The 24855-nt window shown below is 38.5% G+C and overlaps 13 non-coding genes across 13 annotated transcripts; 8 read left to right on the top strand and 5 right to left on the bottom strand.

Moving 5' to 3' along the window:
* Positions 1–2256: 2256 nt before the first annotated feature.
* Positions 2257–2329, top strand: TRNAR-ACG. Its single transcript has one exon. It is a non-coding gene; the product is annotated as a tRNA-Arg (tRNA).
* A 2317-nt stretch (positions 2330–4646) lies between these two features.
* TRNAG-CCC lies at positions 4647–4717 on the bottom strand. Its single transcript has one exon. It is a non-coding gene; the product is annotated as a tRNA-Gly (tRNA).
* Positions 4718–6173: 1456 nt separating this feature from the next.
* TRNAQ-CUG lies at positions 6174–6245 on the bottom strand. The gene has a single exon. It is a non-coding gene; the product is annotated as a tRNA-Gln (tRNA).
* A 2161-nt stretch (positions 6246–8406) lies between these two features.
* TRNAL-AAG lies at positions 8407–8488 on the top strand. Its single transcript has one exon. It is a non-coding gene; the product is annotated as a tRNA-Leu (tRNA).
* A 361-nt stretch (positions 8489–8849) lies between these two features.
* Positions 8850–8921, top strand: TRNAD-GUC. Its single transcript has one exon. It is a non-coding gene; the product is annotated as a tRNA-Asp (tRNA).
* A 1278-nt stretch (positions 8922–10199) lies between these two features.
* Positions 10200–10306, bottom strand: TRNAL-CAA. Its single transcript has 2 exons — positions 10269–10306; positions 10200–10245 (listed from the first exon to the last, which is right to left on the bottom strand). It is a non-coding gene; the product is annotated as a tRNA-Leu (tRNA).
* Positions 10307–12522: 2216 nt separating this feature from the next.
* TRNAE-CUC lies at positions 12523–12594 on the bottom strand. Its single transcript has one exon. It is a non-coding gene; the product is annotated as a tRNA-Glu (tRNA).
* Positions 12595–13686: 1092 nt separating this feature from the next.
* On the top strand, positions 13687–13758 carry TRNAP-CGG. The gene has a single exon. It is a non-coding gene; the product is annotated as a tRNA-Pro (tRNA).
* Positions 13759–14478: 720 nt separating this feature from the next.
* Positions 14479–14551, top strand: TRNAK-CUU. Its single transcript has one exon. It is a non-coding gene; the product is annotated as a tRNA-Lys (tRNA).
* A 1330-nt stretch (positions 14552–15881) lies between these two features.
* Positions 15882–15953, top strand: TRNAE-CUC. Its single transcript has one exon. It is a non-coding gene; the product is annotated as a tRNA-Glu (tRNA).
* A 4288-nt stretch (positions 15954–20241) lies between these two features.
* On the top strand, positions 20242–20314 carry TRNAM-CAU. The gene has a single exon. It is a non-coding gene; the product is annotated as a tRNA-Met (tRNA).
* A 3399-nt stretch (positions 20315–23713) lies between these two features.
* Positions 23714–23786, top strand: TRNAM-CAU. The gene has a single exon. It is a non-coding gene; the product is annotated as a tRNA-Met (tRNA).
* Positions 23787–24209: 423 nt separating this feature from the next.
* Positions 24210–24282, bottom strand: TRNAT-UGU. Its single transcript has one exon. It is a non-coding gene; the product is annotated as a tRNA-Thr (tRNA).
* Positions 24283–24855: the final 573 nt, after the last annotated feature.

The following is a 24855-nucleotide window of genomic DNA, read 5'->3' as shown; positions in this document are numbered from 1 at the left end:
CCTGTTTCTGGGACTGAATTCCTTCAATCGTATTTATTGAGCGCCTACTGAGTGCAGAACCCTCTCTCGGGCCTAGAAATCCTTATGGGATTCCCTCCTTAGACGAAACTATCGATTGTCTTCCGTCCCATGTCCATACAGGAATATATATTTCCATCGCTTACTCCCCTCCCTATTGATAATGATATATTCATTCATTCAATCCTATTTATTGAGGGCTTACTGTTTGCAGAGCACTGTAGTAAACGCTTGGGAAGCACAAATTGGGAATATATAGAGACGGTCCCTAACAGCGGGCTCACATACTACAGCCCCTTAAATAAATCAACAGTACTTGGCACCTAGTAAGCATTTAACCAATACTATTATTATTATTAATAGTAATAATATTGTTAATATGATAAGCACTATGGTGGATACAAGATAATCAGGTCAGACACAGCCCCTTAAATAAATCAACAGTACTCGGCACATAGTAAGCATTTAACCAATACTATTATTATTATTAATAGTAATAATAATATTGTTAATATGATAAGCACTGTGGTGGATACAAGATAATTAGGTCATACACAGCCCCTTAAATAAATCAACAGTACTTGGCACCTAGTAAGCATTTAACCAATACTATTGTCATTATTAATAGTAATAATAATACTATTGTTAATATGGTAAGCACTATGGTGGATACGAGATAATCAGGTCAGACACAGCCCCTTAAATAAATCAACAGTACTTGGCACATAATATGCATTTAACCAGTACTATTATTATTATTATTAATAGTAACAATGATAATATTGTTAATATGATAAGCGCTATGGTGGATACAAGATAATCAGATCAGACAGCCCCTGAAATAAATCAACAGTACTTTGCACATAGTAAGCATTTAACCAATACTATTATTATTATTAATAGTAATAACAATAATATTGTTAATATGATAAGCACTATGGTGGAACAAGATAATCAGGTCAGACACAGCCCCTTAAATAAATCAACAGTACTTGGCACATAGTAAGCATTTAACCAATACTATTATTATTATTATTGGTAATAATAATAATAGTGTTAATATGATAAGCACTATGGTGGACACAAGATAATCAGGTCAGACACAGCCCCTTAAATAAATCAACAGTACTCTGCCCGTAGTAAGCATTTAACCAATACTATTATTATTATTAATAGTAATAATAATATTGTTAATATGATAAGCACTATGGTGGATACAAGATAATCAGGTCAGACACAGCCCCTTAAATAAATCAACAGTACTTGGCACGTAGTAAGCATTTAACCAATACTATTATTATTATTAGTAGTAGTAATAATAATAATATTGTTAATGTGATAAGCACTATGGTGGATACAAGATAATCAGGTCAGACACAGCCCCTTAAATAAATCAACAGTACTTGGCACATAGTAAGCATTTAACCAATACTATTATTATTATTAATGGTAATAATAATATTGTTAATATGATAAGCGCTATGGTGGACACAAGATAATCAGGTCAGACAGCCCCTTAAATAAATCGACAGTACTTTGCACATAGTAAGCATTTAACCAATACTATTATTATTATTAATGGTAATAATAATATTGTTAATATGATAAGCGCTATGGTGGATACGAGATAATCAGGTCAGACACAGCCCCTTAAATAAATCAACAGTACTGGGCACGTAGTAAGCATTTAACCAATACTATTATTATTATTAATAGTAATAGCAATAATATTGTTAATATGATAAGCACTATGGTGGAACAAGATAATCAGGTCAGATAATCAGGTAAATAAATCAACAGTACTTGCACATAGTAAACATTTAACCAATACCATTATTATTATTAATTGTTAATATGATAAGCACTATGGTGGATACAAGATAATCAGGTCAGACACAGCCTCTGTCCCTCATGGAGCTAGCAGGGTAAGGGGGAGGAAAAACAAATATTTAATCCCCATTGCAAGGATGATAAAATTGAGGCACAGAGAAATTCAGTGACTCGTTCAAAGGCCAACAGATAGCAGGCGGCAGAGCTAGGATTGAAACCCAGGACGGATCCCCCTCAATACCGTCTTCAGTTTCCTAATCTCCGTTTTGCTGTAAATCAGCAGAATTTGTAGGGTGAAGTAGAAAAGAAGAAGGAGAAGGAGAAGGAGAAAAAGAAGAAGGGAGGATGGAGGAGAAAGAAAAGGAGGAAAAGGAGAAGGAGAAAGAGAAGAAAAGAGTGATGGAAGATGGGCCAGTGGCGCAATGGATAACGCGTCTGACTACGGATCAGAAGATTCCAGGTTCGACTCCTGGCTGGCTCGATTTTTTTCTTTTTCTTTTTCTTTTCTCCCTTCCAAACTCCCAATTCCACACACTTTTTGAATACGGGCACAGTGTTTGTCTACCTTACTTCCCTCCCCACGATTTTCCTCCCTTGTACCATCACCCACAGGTACAAGAGCTCTGATGGACAGGGAAGGGGGGGGACGGCTACAAAACCAGATGTGTGGAGGCCCAGAATCAATCAATCAATAAATCGTATTCATTGAGCGCTTACTGTGTGCAGAGCACTGGACTAAGCGCTTGGGAATTACAAGATGGCAACATATAGAGACAGTCCCTACCCAACAGTGGGCTCACAGTCTAAAAGGACAGAGAACAAAACCAAACATACTAACAAAATAAAATAAATAGAATAGGTATGTACAAGTAAAATAAATAGAGTAATAAATATGTACAGACATATATACATATATACAGTCACAGTTTCTGGGGAGGGATTGGGAGGGATTGGGAGAGATTATGTGATGTGTATATAATTTAGACACCTGCCTGGAGTCTCAGTTAGAAATTCTGAGCTTGAAGTTAATTAGGCCAGGATATTTCCAGCAGACTCCTAAGAAAATGTGAAAGAGCGAGATTTTGAAGAGTTGGTTCCAGGCTCCCTTTCATTCTCGCTGCTTTGCGGTGGAAAGAGAAGAAACAAAGTAAAATAGAAAAATGGCTTACAACCAGAGGACACGGACCCAAACACTGAATACTGTTAGGACGTGAGGGCTCTTCATTTTTGTCCACTTTCCCAGTCCCTTTCCCAGAAATCGACTGAATCAATGGGCTGTTGAAAATAACGATATGATGAGGGGAGTGAGGGGAGTTATGGTGGTGAGGGGAATGATTATAACAAAAACAGAGGAAAAGGGGGGAAATAACCGAAGAAAACTGCCCAGTAAAATGAGGAAAATCAGAGTCCAGCAGTCCATTACAAGGATGAATATGAATCTAGAACTGCTGGATTTAGAACCCAGAATCTCCTGTGAATTAGGGGCTGTGAGATTCAGTCTCTTCATCTGTGAAATGGGAATAAGAACCCTTCTCTCCCTGCCTCCTAATGGTGAACCCATATGGGGACAGGGCCTGTACTCCATTCGATAGTCCACATTCATAAGAATTATAACTACCAGGAGAGAAAGCACCTTATCTAAGAACGATGATGGGAAAAATCTCTTACAGAGACTTTTAAGATTGTCAGTTGTCAGCTGTGTGACTTTGGGCAAGTCACTTAACTTCTCTGGGCCTCAGTTCCCTCATCTGTCAAATGGGGATGAAGACTGTGAGCCCCCCGTGGGACAACCTGATCACCTTGTAACCTCCCCAGCGCTTAGAACAGTGCTGTGCACATAGTAAGTGCTTGATAAATGCCATCTTAAAGAGCCGTAGCAATGATAGGATTCATTGACCACATACAATGTGCCAAAAGCGGTGCTAAATACCAGCATAGATAGAAGATAATTAGATCCAATCAATCAATCAATCAATCGTATTTATTGAGTGCTTACTGTGTGCAGAGCACTGTACTAAGCGCTTGGGAAGTACAAGTTGGCAACATCTAGAGACGGTCCCTACCCAACAGTGGGCTTACAGTCTAGAAGGGGGAGACAGAGAACAAAACCAAACATATTAACAAAATAAAATAAATAGAAATGGAGAGAGACAAACAGAGAGGGGGCAGAGAAACAGAGAGATGGAGAAAGACAGGAAGAAATAGAGAAATGGAGAGAAAGAGAGAGAGAAACAGAGAAGGGGCAGAGAGACAGAGACAGAGAAAGAGAGGAAGAAATAGAGAAATGGAGAGAGAGAGAAACAGAGAGGGCGCAGAGAAACAGACAGAGACAGGAAGAGAAACAGAGACAAACAGGGAAACAGAGAAAGAGAAACAGAGTCAAAAACAGTAGCCCTTTCCTCACGGGAACAGGGGAATGGGTGTTCGCTAATAATAATAATAATAATAATAATAATAATAACTATTATAATAATGCATTATATGTTTAATAATATTCCATTTCACACATTACAATGTATTATATTATAATATAATAAAATAATGTAATATTATAATATAATATATAATATATTACATATTATATTAAATATTATACTAGTATATACTAGTATGTATTGTTATCATATTATATTGTTATATATTATATCATACATAGTATATTATGTTAATAATTATGATAAAGTTATAATGGGATGATATATTATGATGCTATAATAATAATAATAATAGTATTTATTAAGCGCTTACTGTGTGCCAGGCACTTCTTTCAACTACACTCTTTCTCAAAAAATTACAAATGCATTGGCCGGGAATCGAACCCGGGTCTCCCGCGTGGGAGGCGAGAATTCTACCACTGAACCACCAATGCTCCCGAAAAGGCTCTCCTGTTTCTCTTAATCGAGCAAGATATTCCACCGGTCCATTTATTTATTCAATTGTATTTATGGAATGCTTATTGTGTGCAGAGCACTATACTAAGCGCTTGGAAAAGTACAGTTAAGCAATACAGACACTCCCTGCCCACACCAGGTTTACAGTCTAGAAGAGGGGGGCAAGAGAGAAGCAGCGTGGCTTAGTGGAAAGAGCACGGCCTGGGGAGTCAGAGGTCATGGGTGCGAATCCCTGCCCCTCCGCTTATCAGCTGTGTGACTTTGGGCAAGTCACTTCGCTTCTCTGGGCCTCGGTGACCTCATCTGGAAAATGGGGGTGACGATTGTGAGCCCCACGTGGGACAACCTGATTACCATGTATCTGCCTCAGCGTTTACAACAGTGTTTCATTCATTCATTCATTCAATCGTATAGACTGTGAGCCCACTGTTGGGTAGGGACTGTCTCTATATGTTGCCAACTTAGACTTCCCAAGCGCTTAGTACAGTGCTCTGCACACAGTAAGCGCTCAATAAATACGATTGATTGATTGATTGATTGAGTGCTTACTGTGTGCAGAGCACTGGATTAAGCGCTTGGGAAGTACAAATTGGCAACATATAGAGACGGTCCCTACCCAACAGTGGGCTCACAGTCTAGAAAGGGGAGACAGAGAACAAAACAAAACATATTAACAGAATAAAATAAATAGGATAAACATGTACAAATAAATAAATAGAGTAATAAATGCGTACAAACATATATACCATATATACAGTGTTTGGCACATAGTAAGCGCTTAACAAGTACCATTCTTTTTATTAGAAAAGCAGCGTGGCTCAGTGGAAAGAGCAGGGGCTTGGGAGTCAGAGGTCATCAATCAATCGTATTTATTGAGCGCTTACTGTGTGCAGAGCACTGTACTAAGCGCTTGGGAAGGTCATGGATTCAAATTCCAGCTCCTCTGCCCTCCCCTTTCTAGACTGTGAGCCCACTTTTGGGTAGGGACTGTCTCTATATGTTGCCAACTTGTACTTCCCAAGCGCTTAGTACAGTGCTCTGCACACAGTAAGCGCTCAATAAATACGATTGATTGATTGATTGATTCAGCTGTGTGACTTTGGGCAAGTCACTTCTCTGTGACTCAGTTACCTCACCTAGAAAATGGGGATTAAGATTATGAGCCCCACCACATGAGACAACCTGATCACTTTGTATCCTGAACAGTGCTTTGCACATAGTAATCACTTAACAAATACCAAAATTAATATTATTATTTGCTCGTATCCTCCCCAGCGCTTGGTACAATGCTTGGCACATAGTAAGTGCTTAACAAATACAATTATTGGAGGGATAGGATAGCCTCTTTTTCTCACAGGAAACACTGCAGCACTCACCCCTTACACTTCCACAAATTTCAACCCCAGCCTTGGGGACAGGGAAGAAAAAAAATTAAGGTCCCACCGAGATTTGAACTCGGATCGCTGGATTCAGAGTCCAGAGTGCTAACCATTACACCATGGGGCCACTGTTATTTTTCTTTTAACCACAGTAAATCTGAATATAACGTTGTACAGTCGTGCTGTGACAAATATATCTGAATTTCAACTTTACTCTGTCAAATGGGGATTGAGAGTGGGAGGCCCCTTTGAGGCTTGGATCCACACAGCGCTTAGTACAGTGGCTCACACACAGTAAGGGCTTAGCAATAATAATAATAATAATAATTTTGGTATTTGTTAAGCGCTTACTACGTGCCGAGCACTGTTCTAAGCGCTGGGGGAGGATACAGGGTAATCAGGTTGTCCCACGTGGGGCTCACAGTCTTCATCCCCATTTTCCAGGTGAGGTCACTGAGGCCCAGAGAAGTGAAGTGACTTGCCCAAAGTCACACAGCAGAGAAGTGGCAGAGTCGGGATTGGGGTCAGGCTGGAAGGGAGAGGTGTGAGGTGTGGAGAGGTTTAGTACAGTGCTAAACCCTCAGTATAGTGCTCTGCTCACAGTAAGCGCTCAATAAATACAACTGAATAAATGAAGTTTATACAATCACTGAATATCCCACAGAAAAATGCAGATCCTCCCGCTCTCTGCCTTTCGTCAGCAGGGCTTCAGAAGAGGGCCTACTTGTACTTCCCAAGCGCTTAGTACAGTGCTCTGCACACAGTAAGCGCTCAATAAATACGATTGATTGATTGACTAAAATACGCAGCTTTGACACGGGTTCGATTCCCGGCCAACGAATCTGAAACTTTCTAATTAATCTCGATTTAGACGCCTTAGGAAACCTCTGATTTTTCAGTCGATGCCTGTTTTCTAAGATCTCTAATTTCTTGCATTTTTTTTTAACTAGAAGACTTCCCTGCAGAAGCTGAGCGTTGGCTAAACGCAAATAACTTGCGCGAAAGTCAGTGTCTTTGTCCAAAAGAAAGTAAACCTCTTTGAAAGGAAGAGATAAATGGTGAAATCTCAGGGAAAACCCAAACTAAAGCAATTTCTTAAACTACTCCCAAGGCGACTCACCCTCAATTCTCTCCCAAAGAATCTTTGTCCAAAAGAAAGTAAACCTCTTTGAAAAGAAGAGATAAATGGTGAAATCTCCGGAAAAACCCAAACTAAAGCAATTTCTTAAAACTATTCCCAAGGCGACTCACCCTCAGTTCTCTCCCAAAGAATCCTCAAACGGGCCACAAAATTCACACAGCAGGCGCTCAGCGGATAATGAAGATAAGAAAAAATATATATTACACCTGTCATCAATCGATATTATAAAAAGAGCTATTATTTGTTGCTATCATTCTTTTTAATGATCATTATCATATGGTTGAAGTGGGTAAGTCACTTAACTTTTCTACGCCTCAGTGCCCTCATCTGTAAAATGAGAATTAAAACTGTGAGCTCCACGCGGGAGCGGGAGAGTGACCAGCCGGATTAAGTTGTATCTTCCCCAGCGCTTAGTACAGTGCCTGGCACATAGTAGCAAATGCCATAAAAAACCCATTAAAAATCATTATTACCTTCCTTATAATTTTTGATGTAGCATTTATTTGAGGATATATCATTATTAAGTTTATATTTTACATAGTTTTTCTATAACCGCTCAATAAATGAAGGATCTTTATTACAGTTAAAACGAATTTTAGACTGTGAGCCCACTGCTGGGTAGGGACTGTCTCTATATGTTGCCAACTTGTACTTCCCAAGCGCTTAGTACAGTGCTCTGCACACAGTAAGCGCTCAATAAGTACGATTGATGATGATGATGATGAGTGCCCAAAGTCACACAGCCGACAAGTGGGATCCATCCCAGCGCTTTGAACAGTGCTTGACACTTAGTAAGCGCTTAATAAATAAAAGAATAATAATAGTATCGATGGACGCAGTGTGGCTTAGTGGAAAGAGCCGGGCTTGGGAGTCAGAGGTCGTGGGTTCTAATTCCTCCAGTGCCACTTATCAGCTGTGTGACTTTGGCCAAGTCACTTCACTTCTCTGTGCCTCAGTTCCCTCATCTGTAATATGGGGATTAAGACTGTGAGCCCCACGGGGGACAACCTGTTATCTTGTGTCTATCCCAGTGCTTAGAACAGTGCTTGGCACATAGTAAGCGCTTAACAAATACCATTATTATTGTTAATAATAATAGCAATAATAATGACAACCATCTGGACGGTTTAAACACAAGATTACAGGAGGTAGCGTGGTCGAGCGGTCTAAGGCGCTGGATTAAGGCTCCAGTCTCTTCGGGGGCGTGGGTTCGAATCCCACCAATGCCAGTATAATTTTGTTTTTCTGTTTGTTTGAACCCAGAGCGCTTCACACACTACGGATTGGTTAGCTGTAATTTAATGTTTGCATTTGTCTCCCCAGCTAATCTGGAAGGTCCTTGAGGATAGGGAATTACACCTTCTAACTTCTTTGTTCATTTTCAATTTATGTTGCCAACTTGTACTTCCCGAGCGCTTAGTACAGTGCTCTGCACACAGTTAGCCCTCAATAAAAACGATTGATTGATTGATTCAGTATATAGGGCTTTGAACGCAGGCCATTCCATCGACTGAATATTTAAAAATGGACCCCTTTTGCTTTTGAGACTTTGACCTCCAACTGATTTCTGAAAGGCGTCCAAGCAGTAGCTCCTCGTTAGTATAGTGGTGAGTATCCCCGCCTGTCACGCGGGAGACCGGGGTTCGATTCCCCGACGGGGAGGTGACAATATGTGTTTTTTTTCCTCTGGTATTTGTAGCCTAGAGTTCCCTACCCCTAAATTTCTAAAAAGGGAATCAGACTTGAGACAATTCCCAAAGGCCGTTTGCACTTTCCAAGCGCTTAGTACAGTGCTCTGCACCCAGAAAGCGCTCAATAAATACGATTGAATGATGACTCCTTTCAAACATTCTCATGTGGCCCCTTGGCCTAAAAACAAGCCCTGCCATGACAACCTTCCTCCAGGTATCGCCTTGTATCTATCTCGGCGCTTAGAACAGTGCACACAGAAAGCACTTAACAAATACCATTGTTATGATTATTCATTCGTATTTATTGAGCACTTACTGTGTGCAGAACACTGTACTAAGCGCTTGGGAAGTACAAGTTGGCAACATATAGAGACGGTCCCTAACCAACAATTATTATTGCTCCAGTGTGGGAGGATGTAGACTAAATTTCTGAAGGATCCTGGTTTTCATTCATTCATTCATTCAATTGTATTTATTGAGCACTTACTGTGTGCAGAGCATTGATTCATTCAATCGTATTTATTGAGCGTTTACTGTGTCCAGAGCACTGCACTAAGCGCTTGGGAAGTACAAGTTCGTTCATTCATTCATTCAATCGTGTTTATTGAGCGCTTACTGTGTGCAGAGCATTCATTCATTCAATCGTATTTATTGAGCGTTTACTGTGTGCAGAGCACTGTACTAAGCGCTTGGGAAGTACAAGTTCGTTCATTCATTTATTCAATCGTATTTATTGAGCGCTTACTGTGTGCAGGGCACTGGACTAATCAATCAATCAAACAATCAATCGTATTTATTGAGCGCTTACTGTGTGCAGAGCACTGGACTAATCAATCAATCAACCAATCGTATTTATTGAGCGCTTAGTGTGTGCAGAGCACTGTACTAAGCGCTTGGGAAGTACAAGCTGGCAACATATAGGGACAGTCCCTATCCAACAGTGGGCTCACAGTCTAGAAGACACTTGTCTAGAGCACACTTGTCTGTCTAGGCAAGTCACTTAACTTCTCTGTGCCTCAGTTACCTCATCTGTAAAATGGGGACTAAAAATGTGACCCCCCCACGTGGGGCAACCTGATGACCTTCTATCTCTCCCAGCGCTCAGAACAGTGCGTGACACATAGTAAGCGCTTAACAAATACCACAATTATTATTATTAACACATGCCATTATAATTACTATTATTCTCAACAGCCTACTAGCGCCCAGGAAGAGAATTCTTATTCCCACCTTTAAAAAGAAAATGAAGTGTCAGAGGTGGGATTCGAACCCACGCCTCCATTCGGAGACCAGAAGCCTCAACTAGAGGAAGGGTTAACTTGAGTCTGGCGCCTTAGACCACTCGGCCATCCTGACACTCATAAATTTACTTTTCCTCTCTCCCTCCAGACAATGTTCAGAGTAGGGGAAGTGTGTCAAAAAGACACATAAAAATAATAATAATAATAATAATAATAATAATGAGGATGCCATTTGCTAAGCACTTACTATGTGCCAAGCACTGGTGTAAACGCTGGGGAGATTACAAGGTGATCAGGTTGTCCCTCGGGGGGCTCACAATATATCATTATACATTAATATATATTATATATTATTATAATATATTATACTATAGATTATTATAATATATTATATATTATTTTATATAAATATATATCATATATTAATATATATCACTATATATTATATATTATGCATATTATTATTTATTATTATATATTGTATATTATGCACATTGCTATTTATTATTATATATTATATATTATGTGCATTATTATATGTTATATTATATATATTATATAATATATTCTCTAAAATATAGAGATAATATAGATAATATAGAAATAATATATATTCTCTAAAAATATTCTCTAAAATATATTCTCTAAAAATATAATATAACAACGATAATAACATTCCTGCCCACAACGAGCTCATAATAACAAATAATCCCCGCCAGAATTTCCATTCGTGGTGAGGACTGGGGAGACGCCCTTCTGCAAATGAGATGAAGCAGAGTCTTGAGCAGAGCCAAGAAAAGCACTGTTAGAAGCGGAATTGAAAATAACACCCCAGGAGAAACTGAAGGGAAAGATTTTAGACCCTCGATCAATCCTCACATCACCTCTAACCTCCTCCAGTCAGTCAGTTGTATTTATTGAGCGTTTCCTGTGTGCAGAGCACTGTTCTAAGCGCTTGGGATGGCACAATACAACAGTTAACAGACACATTCTCCACTGAATAATAATAATAATAATGATGGTATTTGTTAAGCGCTTATTGTGTGCCTGGCACTGTAATCATAACAATGGTATTTGGTAAGCGCTTACTATGTGCCAAGCACTTTTCTATGCGCTGGAATAATGATGGTATTTGCTAAGCGCTTATTGTGTGCCTGGCGCTGTAATAATAACAATGATATTTGTTAAGCGCTTACTATGTGCCAAGCACTTTTCTATGCGCTGGAATAATGATGGTATTTGTTAAGCGCTTATTGTGTGCCTGGCACTGTAATAATAACAATGGTATTTGTTAAGCGCTTACTATGTGCCAAACACTTCTATGCGCTGGAATAATGATGGTATTTGTTAAGCGCTTATTGTGTGCCTGGCGCTGTAATAATAACAATGGTATTTGCTAAGCGCTTACTATGTGCCAAGCACTGTTCTATGCGCTGGAATAATGATGGTATTTGTTAAGCGCTTATTGTGTGCCTGGCGCTGTAATAATAACAATGGTATTTGTTAAGCGCTTACTATGTGCCAAGCACTTTTCTATGCGCTGGAATAATGATGGTATTTGTTAAGCGCTTATTGTGTGCCTGGCACTGTAATAATAACAATGGTATTTGGTAAGCGCTTACTATGTGCCAAGCACCTTTCTATGCGCTGGAATAATTATGGTATTTGTTAAGCGCTTATTGTGTGCCTGGCGCTGAAATAATAATGATGGTATTTGTTAAGCGCTTATTGTGGGCCTGGCGCTGTAATAATAACAATGGTATTTGTTAAGCGCTTACTATGTGCCAAGCACTTTTCCATGCGCTGGAATAATGATGGTATTTGTTAAGCGCTTATTGTGTGCCTGGCGCTGTAATAATAACAATGGTATTTGGTAAGCGCTTACTATGTCCCGAGCACCTTTCTATGCGCTGGAATAATGATGGCATTTGTTAAGCGCTTATTGTGTGCCTGGCGCTGAAATAATAACGATGGTATTTGTTAAGCGCTTATTGTGTGCCTGGCGCTGTAATAATAACAATGGTATTTGTTAAGCGCTTACTATGTGCCAAGCACTTTTCTATGCGCTGGAATAATGATGGTATTTGTTAAGCGCTTATTGTGTGCCTGGCGCTGTAATAATAACAATGATATTTGCTAAGCGCTTACTATGTGCCAAGCACTTTTCTATGTGCTGGAATAATGATGGTATTAGTTAAGTGCTTACTATGTGCCAAACACTGTTCAAAGCACTGGGGGAGGTACAATAATAATAATGACATTATTGTCATTATGATACCATCCTTATTATTATTTAACGCTTTTATCACAACAAAATAAGTTAAAATCGACTTCCCTGACCGGGAATCGAACCCGGGCCGCGGCGGTGAGAGCGCCGAATCCTAACCACTAGACCACCAGGGAATTAATAATTTCCTTTTCAGGACATTAATAATTTCCTTTTGAGGGCAATAATTGACACATTTCATAGAAAAGCAGTGTTGCCTAGTGGAAAATGCACTGGCCTGGAAATCAGAAGTACCTGCTTCCTAATCCCAGCTCCGCCACTACTTATCTGCCGTGTGACCTACAAATGCTATTATTATTATTATTATTATTATTGTTATTATTATTATTATTATTATTATTTAATTAGGCCGGTCACTTCACTTCTCTGGGCCTCAGTTTCCTCTTCTGCAAAATGGGGATTAAGACTGTGAGCCCCATGTGGGAAAAGGAGAGCAGTGAAAAGGAATATTCCTCTCCTCCTCATCCCCCCTTTCCCTTCCCCACGGCACTTGTATATATTTGTACGGATTTATTACTTTATTTATTTTATTTGTACATTGTACGATTGAATGAATGAATGAATGAATTGTACTTCCCAAGCGCTTAGTACAGTGCTCTGCACACAGTAAGCGCTCAATAAATACGACTGAATGAATGACGTTGACTTTGTCCAACCTGATGAACTTGTGTGAACTCTATTTATTTAGAATATGAGCTCTATTTCTTTTACTTGTCCATATTTACTATTCTATTTATTTTGTTAATGATGGGCACCTACCTGTAATTCTATTTGTTCTGACGATTTTGACACCTGTCCACATGTTTTGTTTCGTTGTCTGTCTCCGCCTTCTAATAATAATAATAATAGTGATGATGGCATTTGTTAATCAATCAATCAGTCAATCAATCAATCGCATTTATTGAGCGCTTACTGTGTGCAGAGCACTGTACTAAGCGCTTGGGAAGTACAAGTTGGCAACACATAGAGACAGTTAAGCGCTTACTGTGTGCAAAGACTGTAAACCCGTTGTTGGGTAGGGCCCGTCTCTCTATGTTGCCAACTTGTACTTCCCAAGCGCTTAGTACAGTGCTCTACACACAGTAAGCGCTTAATAAATACGATTGAATGAATGAATGATTTCCATGACCATCAATATTATTTTTTGTCCTCATCTTGAATTTCTCTTTCCTCTTTCTGGGAAATATTTCTTTTTATTTCCTGTAATTGGCTCGTTGGTCTAGGGGTATGATTCTCGCTTCGGGTGCGAGAGGTCCCGGGTTCAAATCCCGGACGAGCCCTATTTTTTTAATTTTTAGCAAATATAATAATAATAATGGCATTTATTAATCGCTTACTATGTGCAAAGCACTGTACTAAGCGCTGAGGAGATTACAAGGAGATCAGGTTGTCCCACGGGGGGCTCACAGTCCTACTTGTACATATCTATTCTATTTATTTTATTTTGTTAATATGTTTTCTTTTGTTCTCTGTCTCCCCCTTCTAGGCTGTGAGCCCATTGTACTTCCCAAGCGCTTAGTACAGTGCTCTGCACACAGTAAGCGCCCAATCAATACGATTGATTGATCCCCATTTTGCAGATGAGGTAACTGAGGCCCAGAGAAGTGAAGTGACTTACCCAGGGTCACACAGCAGACAAGGGGCGGACTGGGATTAGAACCCACGTCCTTTGACTCCCAAGACAGGGCTCTCGCCACTAAGCCCGGCTGCTTCCAATGAATTCATTCATTCATTCAATCGTATTTATTGAGCGCTTACTGTGGGCAGAGCACTGTACTAAGCGCTTGGGAAGTCCAAATGAATGAGCATGAACTACTTTTTCTCCTCCATCCTTAGTCTTCCAGTCCCCATGTGCCCAACCTGACATCCTACCCCAGCACTTAGTTCAGTGTGTGGCATTTAATAAACTCCTAACAAATGCCACAATAATAATTTTCGTTATCCTCTGGCCCTTACTGACGTTCACTACAAAAAAGTAGAGGAAGAAGTATCTAGCAAGTGCCCGGCTAGCTCAGTCGGTAGAGCATGAGACTCTTAATCTCAGGGTCGTGGGTTCGAGCCCCACGTTGGGCGCGGATTTTTTCCTTTTGGGTATTGGACGGTGCTTTTGCTCCATTTTGGGGAAAGCCTAGAAGAAATTAAATTTTAGGGGTAAGCGAGTTCCACTCCAGTAGACTGATCGGCAAAACGAGTATAATAATAATAATTGTGGTATTTGTTAAACTTCTCTGCGCCCCAGTGACCTCATCTGTAAAATGGGGATGAAGCCTGTGAGCCCCACGTGGGACAACCCAATCACCTTGTCACCTCCCCAGCGCTTAGAAAAGTGCTTGGCACATAGTAAGCGCTTAATAAATGTCATTGTTATTATTATTATTAAGCGCTTACTATGTGCCAAGCACTGTTCTAAGCGCTGGGGTAGATACTTCTAGACTGTGAGCCCGTTATTGGGTAGGGACCGTCTCTACGTGTTGCCAATTTGTACTTCCCAAGCGCTTAGTACAGTGCTCTGAGCACAGTAAGCGCTCAATAAATACGATTGAATGAAGGAATGCAAGGTCATCAGGTTGTCCCAGGTAGGGCTCACAGGCTCAATTCCCATTTTACAGATGAGGTCACTGAGGCCTAGAGACTTTTTCCCCCCGACACACACACACGACTGTAAACTCGTTGTGGGCAGGGAATGTGTCTGTTTACTGTTATAATAATAATAATAGTAGTAGTAGTAGTAGTAGTAGTTATTAAGTGCTTACTATGTGCCAAGCACTGTTCTAACCACTGGGGAAATTAATGGGGTTGGACACAGTCCCTGTCCCCCATGGGGCTCACAGTCTTAATCCCCATTTTTCACAGATGAGGAAACTGAGGCCCAGAGAAGTGAAGTGACTTGCCCACGGTCACACAGCAGATTGTACTCTCTTTTATTGTCCTCTCCCAAGCGCCTAGTACAGTGCTCGGCACAGAGTCGGGGCTCAATAATAATAATAATAATGGCATTTATTAAGTGCTTACTTTGTGCAAAGCGCTGTTCTGAGCGCTGGGGAGGTTACAAGGTGATCAGGTTGTACCATGGGGGGCTCCCAGTCTTCACCCCCATTTTACAGGTGAGGTAACTGAGGCCCAGAGAAGTGAAGTGACTTGCCCAAAGTCACACAGCTGACAATAAAAAGGCTTCTCACACACACACACACACACACACACACACACACACACACACACACACACACACACACACACACACTCAAACACACACACGTATGCAAGCGATTTCTGTGTTCAGTTTTCCGTTCCGATTTGTCTTTTCCCGGGAAATTGTAAGCTTTTCTCCTTCCACCTTCAATTTCATGGGAATGCCACTGAATTAAATGACAACTGAGGCAGGCGACAAAGTTGTGACATGTCATCCCTGGTGGTCTAGTGGTTAGGATTCGGCGCTCTCACCGCCGCGGCCCGGGTTCGATTCCCGGTCAGGGAAATTATTTTTAAATTACTCCCTCATAATAATAATCCTGCTATTTGTTAAACGCCAAATTTGTGCCAAGAGCTGTACTGCTTAGTGGGCTAGATTAATCATTCATTCAGTCGTCTTTATTGAGCGCTTACTGTGTGCAGAGCACTGGACTAAGCGCTTGGGAAGTCCAAGTGGGCAACACGTAGAGACGGTCACCGAAACAAAACAGAACAAACAAAACATATTAACAAAACAAAACAAAACATATTAACAAAATATAGACAAAACAAACAAAACATATCAACAAAATAAAATCAATAGAATAAATTTGTACAAGTAGAGTAATAAGCAAATACAAACATATATACAGGTGGTATACATATATACAGGTGACAACACAGACAACAAAATAAAACATATTAACAAAATAAAATTAATAGAATAAATATGTACAAGCAAAATAGAGTAATAAGTACGTAAAAACATATATACAGGTGGAATACATATATACAGGTGATATCCATATACACATATTAGTAGTAGTAGTCGTTCAGTTCATTTTTCTTTGAGCCTTTGTTGTGTGCAAGAGCACTGGACTGAACACCTGGGAGAGTCCAATAACAATGAACAGTGCTTGGCACAAATTTAGCGCTTAATAAATACCATCATTAAGTACCATCATTAATAATAATGGTATTTGTTAAGCGCTAAATTTGTGCCAAGAACTGTACTGCTTAGTGGGCTAGATTAATCATTCATTCAGTCGTATTTGTTGAGCGTTTACTGTGTGCGGAGCACTGAACTAAGCGCTTGGGAAGTCCAAGTGGGCTACACGTAGAGACGGTCACAGTCTAGACAAAACAAACAAAACATATTAACAAAATAAAATAAATAGAATAAATATGTACGAGTAGAGTAATAAGCATGTACAAACATATATACGGGTGGTATACATATATACAGGTGATAACACAGACAATAAAACAAAACATATTAACAAAATAAAATAAATAGAATAAATATGTACAAGTAAAATAGAGTGAGTACGTGCAAACACATATACAGGTGGTATACATATATACAGGTGATATATATATATATATATACATATTATTAGTAGCAGTCGTTCAGTAAATTTTTCTTTGAGCCTTTGTTGTGTGCAAGAGCACTGGACTGAACACCTGGGAGAGTCCAATAATAATGAACAGTGCTTCGCACAAATTTAGCGCTTAATAAATACCATCGTTAAGTACCATCATTACTAATAATGGTATTTGTTAAGCGCTAAATTTGCGCCAAGAACTGTACTGCTTAGTGGGCTAGATTAATCATTCATTCAATCGTCTTTATTGAGCGCTTACTGTGTGCAGAGCACTGGACTAAGCGCTTGGGAAGTCCAAGTGGGCTACACGTAGAGACGGTCACAGTCTAGACAAAACAAACAAAACATATTAACAAAATAAAATAAATAGAATAAATATGTACGAGTAGAGTAATAAGCATGTACAAACATATATACGGGTGGTATACATATATACAGATGATAACACAGACAATAAAACAAAACATATTAACAAAATAAAATAAATAGAATAAATATGTACAAGCAAAATAGAGTAATAAGTACGTAAAAACATATATACAGGTGGAATACATATATACAGGTGATATCCATATACACATATTAGTAGTAGTAGTCGTTCAGTTCATTTTTCTTTGAGCCTTTGTTGTGTGCAAGAGCACTGGACTGAACACCTGGGAGAGACCAATAACAATGAACAGTGCTTGGCACAAATTTAGCGCTTAATAAATACCATCATTAAGTACCATCATTAATAATAATGGTATTTGTTAAGCGCTAAATTTGTGCCAAGAACTGTACTGCTTAGTGGGCTAGATTAATCATTCATTCAGTCGTATTTGTTGAGCGTTTACTGTGTGCGGAGCACTGAACTAAGCGCTTGGGAAGTCCAAGTGGGCTACACGTAGAGACGGTCACAGTCTAGACAAAACAAACAAAACATATTAACAAAATAAAATAAATAGAATAAATATGTACGAGTAGAGTAATAAGCATGTACAAACATATATACGGGTGGTATACATATATACAGGTGATAACACAGACAATAAAACAAAACATATTAACAAAATAAAATAAATAGAATAAATATGTACAAGTAAAATAGAGTGAGTACGTGCAAACACATATACAGGTGGTATACATATATACAGGTGATATATATATATATATATACATATTATTAGTAGCAGTCGTTCAGTAAATTTTTCTTTGAGCCTTTGTTGTGTGCAAGAGCACTGGACTGAACACCTGGGAGAGTCCAATAATAATGAACAGTGCTTCGCACAAATTTAGCGCTTAATAAATACCATCGTTAAGTACCATCATTACTAATAATGGTATTTGTTAAGCGCTAAATTTGCGCCAAGAACTGTACTGCTTAGTGGGCTAGATTAATCATTCATTCAATCGTCTTTATTGAGCGCTTACTGTGTGCAGAGCACTGGACTAAGCGCTTGGGAAGTCCAAGTGGGCTACACGTAGAGACGGTCACAGTCTAGACAAAACAAACAAAACATATTAACAAAATAAAATAAATAGAATAAATATGTACGAGTAGAGTAATAAGCATGTACAAACATATATACGGGTGGTATACATATATACAGATGATAACACAGACAATAAAACAAAACATATTAACAAAATAAAATAAATAGAATAAATATGTACAAGCAAAATAGAGTAATAAGTACGTAAAAACATATATACAGGTGGAATACATATATACAGGTGATATCCATATACACATATTAGTAGTAGTAGTCGTTCAGTTCATTTTTCTTTGAGCCTTTGTTGTGTGCAAGAGCACTGGACTGAACACCTGGGAGAGACCAATAACAATGAACAGTGCTTGGCACAAATTTAGCGCTTAATAAATACCATCATTAAGTACCATCATTAATAATAATGGTATTTGTTAAGCGCTAAATTTGTGCCAAGAACTGTACTGCTTAGTGGGCTAGATTAATCATTCATTCAGTCGTATTTGTTGAGCGTTTACTGTGTGCAGAGCACTGAACTAAGCGCTTGGGAAGTCCAAGTGGGCTACACGTAGAGACGGTCACAGTCTAGACAAAACAAACAAAACATATTAACAAAATAAAATAAATAGAATAAATATGTACGAGTAGAGTAATAAGCATGTACAAACATATATACGGGTGGTATACATATATACAGATGATAACATAGACAATAAAACAAAACATATTAACAAAATAAAATAAATAGAATAAATATGTACAAGCAAAATAGAGTAATAAGTACGTAAAAACATATATACAGGTGGAATACATATATACAGGTGATATCCATATACACATATTAGTAGTAGTAGTCGTTCAGTTAATTTTTCTTTGAGCCTTTGTTGTGTGCAGAGCACTGGACTGAACACCTGGGAGAGTCCAATAATAATGAACAGTGCTGGCAATCAATCAATCAATCAATCAATCGTATTTATTGAGCGCTTACTGTGTGCAGAGCACTGTACTAGGCGCTTGGGAAGTACAAGTTGGCAGCATATAGAGACAGTCCCTACCCAACAGTGGGCTCACAGTCTAGAACGGGGAGACAGAGGACAAAACCAAACATATTAACAAAATAAAATGAATAGAATAGATATGTACAAGTAAAATAAATAAATAAATAGAGTAATAAATATGTACAAACATATATACGGGTGCTGTGGGGAAGGGAAGGATGTAAGACGGGGGGGATGGAGAGGGGGAGGAGGGGGAGATAGTAAGCGCTTAATAAATACCATCATTAAGTACCATCATTAATAATAATGGTATTTGTTAAGCGCTTACTATGTGCCAGGCACTGTTCTAAGCGCTGGAATACAATAGAATTTGAGAGGACCCCCAGTCCACCAGGTCTAGAGGGGAAGGCAAACATTAAAATACATATTCTATTTATTTTATTTTGTTAATATGTTTTATTTCGTTGTCTGTCTCCCCCTTCTAGACTGTGAGCCCACTGTTGGGTAGGGACCGTCTCTATAATGTTGCCAACTTGGACTTCCCAAGCGCTTAGTCCAATAAATACGATTGATTGATTGATTGATTGATTGATTGATTGAGAAGTACAAATCGGCAACATCTAGAGACGGTCCCTACCCAACAGCGGGCCCACAGTCTAGAAGAGGAGACACAAACAACAAAACAAAACATGGAAACTGTGATATTTTCTGTTGCAGAAACATCCTGGAAAAGGCCCATTTCCAACGCCTCCTTAGCGCAGTAGGCAGCGCGTCAGTCTCATAATCTGAAGGTCCTGAGTTCGAGCCTCAGAGGGGGCAGAATTTTTTTTTTCCTTTGTACTGCGAGATGGGGAAGTGATAACTTCATAATAATAATAACAACTGTGATATTTGTTAGGCGCCTACTATGTGCCAAAAACTGTACTAAACCCTAAGGTTTATCAGGTTGGACACGGTCCCTATCCCACGTGGGGCTTACAGTCTTAATCCCCATTTTACAGGTGAGGTAATTGAGGCACAGAGACTAATAATACTAAAATTATTATTAGTAATAAAAATATATTATTATATTATATATTATATATTATTGTGTATTAATAATATATAATTGTTATCATTATTTATAATAATAAACGTCGTTATTACATATTATTAATAATATGTGATATATGGATATTAATATATTGTTATAGCGATGATATAATGTATAATATATTATGTTATATTATATAACGTATATATATTATATTATATTTATTGTATATATTATATATATAGTTATATATACATTATATATAGTAATATTATATATGTCGATATATAATAAATATATAATATAATATAATATAATATAATATAATAAATATGATATAATATAACACAATGTATTGTAATATAATATAATAATCTATTATTAATATTGATTAATATATTAATATACGATGTCTAATAATGTATTGTGCTAATAATATGCCTTATTATTATAATATATAAAGACCTATGATAATAAGTATTTATTATATGCTAATAATTATATGATAACAATATATAATAATATATAACTAATATATGCTATTATATGATATTATAATATATAATATAATATACTACACTATAATATAATATAATATAATATAATATATGATCATATTATCATTATTTCATTATAATAATTATTACTAATAATTGTAATAATGATTAGTATTACTAATATTATTAGTAGCGTGGCTCAGTGGAAAGAGCCCGGGCTTTGGAGCCAGATATCATGGGTTCAAATCCCGGCTCTGCCAATTGTCAGCTGTGTGACTTTGGGCAAGTCACTTCACTTTTCTGGGCCTCAGTTCCCCCATCTGTAAAATGGGGATTGACTGGGAGCCCCCCTTGGGACAACCTGATCACCTTGTAACTAGAACAGTGCTTGGCACATAGTAAGCGCAAATGCCATTATTATTATTATTATTATTATTATTGATAATGATGGTATTTGTTAAGCGCTTACTATGTGCCAAGCACTGTGATTATCTCCGCTGCTGAACTGTCCTTCCCAAGAGCTTAATACAGTGTTCTGCGCACCATAAGTGCTCAATAAATATGACGGAATGAATGAATGAATGAATGGCCAGGGATATGGGTGGGGGAAATTAAATCCAGGTACAACTGTGATATTTTCTGTTGCAGAAACATCATTATCAAACATCATCATCATCATCATCATCAAACAACGCCATCAGTATTATTATTATTATGACTCTTTACTTATTTTGAGGCCTGTCTCCCCTCCTTCCAGACTGTGAGCCCGTTATGGACAGAGATTATCTCTGTTGCTGAACTGTCCTTCCCCAGAGCTTAGTACAGTGTTCTGCACACCATAAGTGCTCAATAAATATGCTGAAATGAATGAATTAATTAATATCCAGGGATATGGGTGGGGGAAATTAAATCCAGGTACAACTGTGATATTTTCTGTTGCAGAAACATCATTATCAAACATCATCATCATCATCAAACAAAGCCATCATTATTATTATTATTATGCCTCTTTACTTGTTTTGAGGCCTGTCTCCCCAGACTGTGAGCCCATTGTGGACAGAGATTGTCTCTGTTGCTGAACTGTCCTTCCCAAGAGCTTAGTACAGTGTTCTGCACACCATAAGTGCTCAATAAATATGCTGGAATGAATGAATGAATTAATATCCAGGGATATGGGTGGGGGAAATTAAATCCAGGTACAACTGTGATATTTTCTGTTGCAGAAACATCATTATCAAACATCATCATCATCATCAAACAAAGCCATCATTATTATTATTATTATGCCTCTTTACTTGTTTTGAGGCCTGTCTCCCCAGACTGTGAGCCCGTTGTGGACAGAGATTGTCTCTGTTGCTGAATTGTCCTTCCCAAGAGCTTAGTACAGTGTCCTGCACACCATAAGTGCTCAATAAATCTGATGGAATGAATGAATGAATTAAGGGCCAGGGATATGGGTGGGGGAAATTAAATCCAGGTACAACTGTGATATTTTCTGTTGCAGAAACATCATTATCAAGCATCATCATCATCATCATCATCAAACAACGCCATCATCATTATTATTATTATTATGCCTCTTTACTTGTTTTGAGGCTGTCTCCCCCCCTTTCAGACTGTGAGCCCGTTGTGGACAGAGATTGTTGCTGAACTGTCCTTCCCAAGAGCTTAATACAGTGTTCTGCACACCATAAGTGCTCAATAAATATGCTGGAATGAATGAATTAATTAATATCCAGGGATATGGGTGGGGGAAATTAAATCCAGGTACAACTGTGATATTTTCTGTTGCAGAAACATCATTATCAATCATCATCATCATCATCAAACAAAGCCATCATTATTATTATTATTATTATGCCTCTTTACTTGTTTTGAGGCCTGTCTCCCCCCCTTTCAGACTGTGAGCCCGTTGTGGACAGAGATTATCTCTGTTGCTGAACTGTCCTTCCCAAGAGCTTAGTACAGTGTTCTGCACACCATAAGTGCTCAATAAATATGATGGAATGAATGAATGAATCAATGGCCAGGGATATGGGTGGGGGAAATTAAATCCAGGTACAACTGTGATATTTTCTGTTGCAGAAACATCAGTATCAAACATCATCATCATCATCATCAAACAATGCCATCAGTATTATTATTATTATGCCTCTTTACTTGTTTTGAGGCTGTCTCCCCCCCTTTCAGACTGTGAGCCCGTTGTGGACAGAGATTGTTGCTGAACTGTCCTTCCCAAGAGCTTAATACAGTGTTCTGCACACCATAAGTGCTCAATAAATATGATGGAATGAATGAATTAATTAATATCCAGGGATATGGGTTTTGGAAATTAAATCCAGGTACAACTGTGATATTTTCTGTTGCAGAAACATCAGTATCAAACATCATCATCATCATCAAAGCCATTATTATTATTATTATTATTATTATGCCTCTTTACTTGTTTTGAGGCCTGTCTCCCCCTCTTTCAGACTGTGAGCCCGTTGTAGACAGAGATTGTCTCTGTTGCTGAATTGTCCTTCCCAAGAGCTTAATACAGTGTCCTGCACACCATAAGTGCTCAATAAATATGCTGGAATGAATGAATGAATGAATATCCAGGGATATGGGTTTTGGAAATTAAATCCAGGTACAACTGTGATATTTTCTGTTGCAGAAACATCTTGGAAAAACCCCACTTCCAACGCCTCCTTAGCGCAGTAGGTAGCGCGTCAGTCTCATAATCTGAAGGTCCTGAGTTCGAGCCTCAGAGGGGGCAGGGTGTTTTTTCCTTTGTACTACGAAATGGGGAAGTGATAATTTATTATTAATAATAATAATAATAACAACTGTGGGATTTGTTAGGCACTTACTATGTGCCGAAAACTGTACTAAACTCTAAGGTTTAACAGGTTGGACACGGCCCCTGTCCCACGTGGGGCCCACAGTCTTAATCCTCATTTTACAGGGGAGGTAGCAGAAATTATCCCCACCCTCGAGGAATTTACAGTGCTAAGCGCTTAGTACAGTGCTAAGCGCTTAGTACAGTGTTAAGCGCTTAGTACAGTGCTCTGCACATAGTAAGTGCTCAATAAATACGATTGATTGATTGATTGAATTTACAACCTAGCGCGGGGGACGGTCGTTAAAATAAATTATAGGTGGGTCTAAAATGAAAATGAGGCCTGTCAAAAATGGACTGAGGCCCTGGCGAGATTCGAACTCGCGACCCCTGGTTTACAAGACCAGTGCTCTAACCCCTGAGCTACAGAGCCCTCCTTAGTGGGCTTTTTATCGTCTCCCTTAATATGTATAAAATCCTGAATTACCCATTTGGCTGTGAGATGACTAGGCCTGAAGGGGGAAGGGGAGGGAAGAAAAAATAAAAGGAATAAATCAAGAATTGCGAGGAGAGTCCCAAATTCTCTCCCCAGCCCCTGAAAATCAGGGACAGCAGCATCCATACACGCATGTCCCCCTCTGAAGCCACGAAATCCACTGCCGAGTTAATTAATCCCACCATTATTATTTATGAATTAATCACTGGTGAGCTAATTAATCAGTAAAGCAATAGATCAATTATTGATTTAATTAACGCTACCACTATTATTTATTTCTTATGAATTAATCACTGGTGAGCTAATTAATCAGTAAAGCAATAGCTCAATTATTGATTTAATTAATGCTACCACTATTATTTATTTCTTATGAATTAATCACTGGTGAGCTAATTAATCAGTAAAGCAATAGATCAATTATTGATTTAATCAATGCCACCATTATTATTTATTTATTATGAATTAATCACTGGTGAGCTAATTAATCAGTAAAGCAACAGATCAATTATT

The sequence above is a fragment of the Tachyglossus aculeatus genome, unplaced genomic scaffold (assembly GCF_015852505.1).
Source record: "Tachyglossus aculeatus isolate mTacAcu1 unplaced genomic scaffold, mTacAcu1.pri scaffold_101_arrow_ctg1, whole genome shotgun sequence".
Classification (NCBI taxonomy): Eukaryota; Metazoa; Chordata; class Mammalia; order Monotremata; family Tachyglossidae; genus Tachyglossus; species Tachyglossus aculeatus.
Note: the sequence above shows the minus strand (reverse complement) of the source record. Positions and strands in the feature narration are given on the sequence as shown.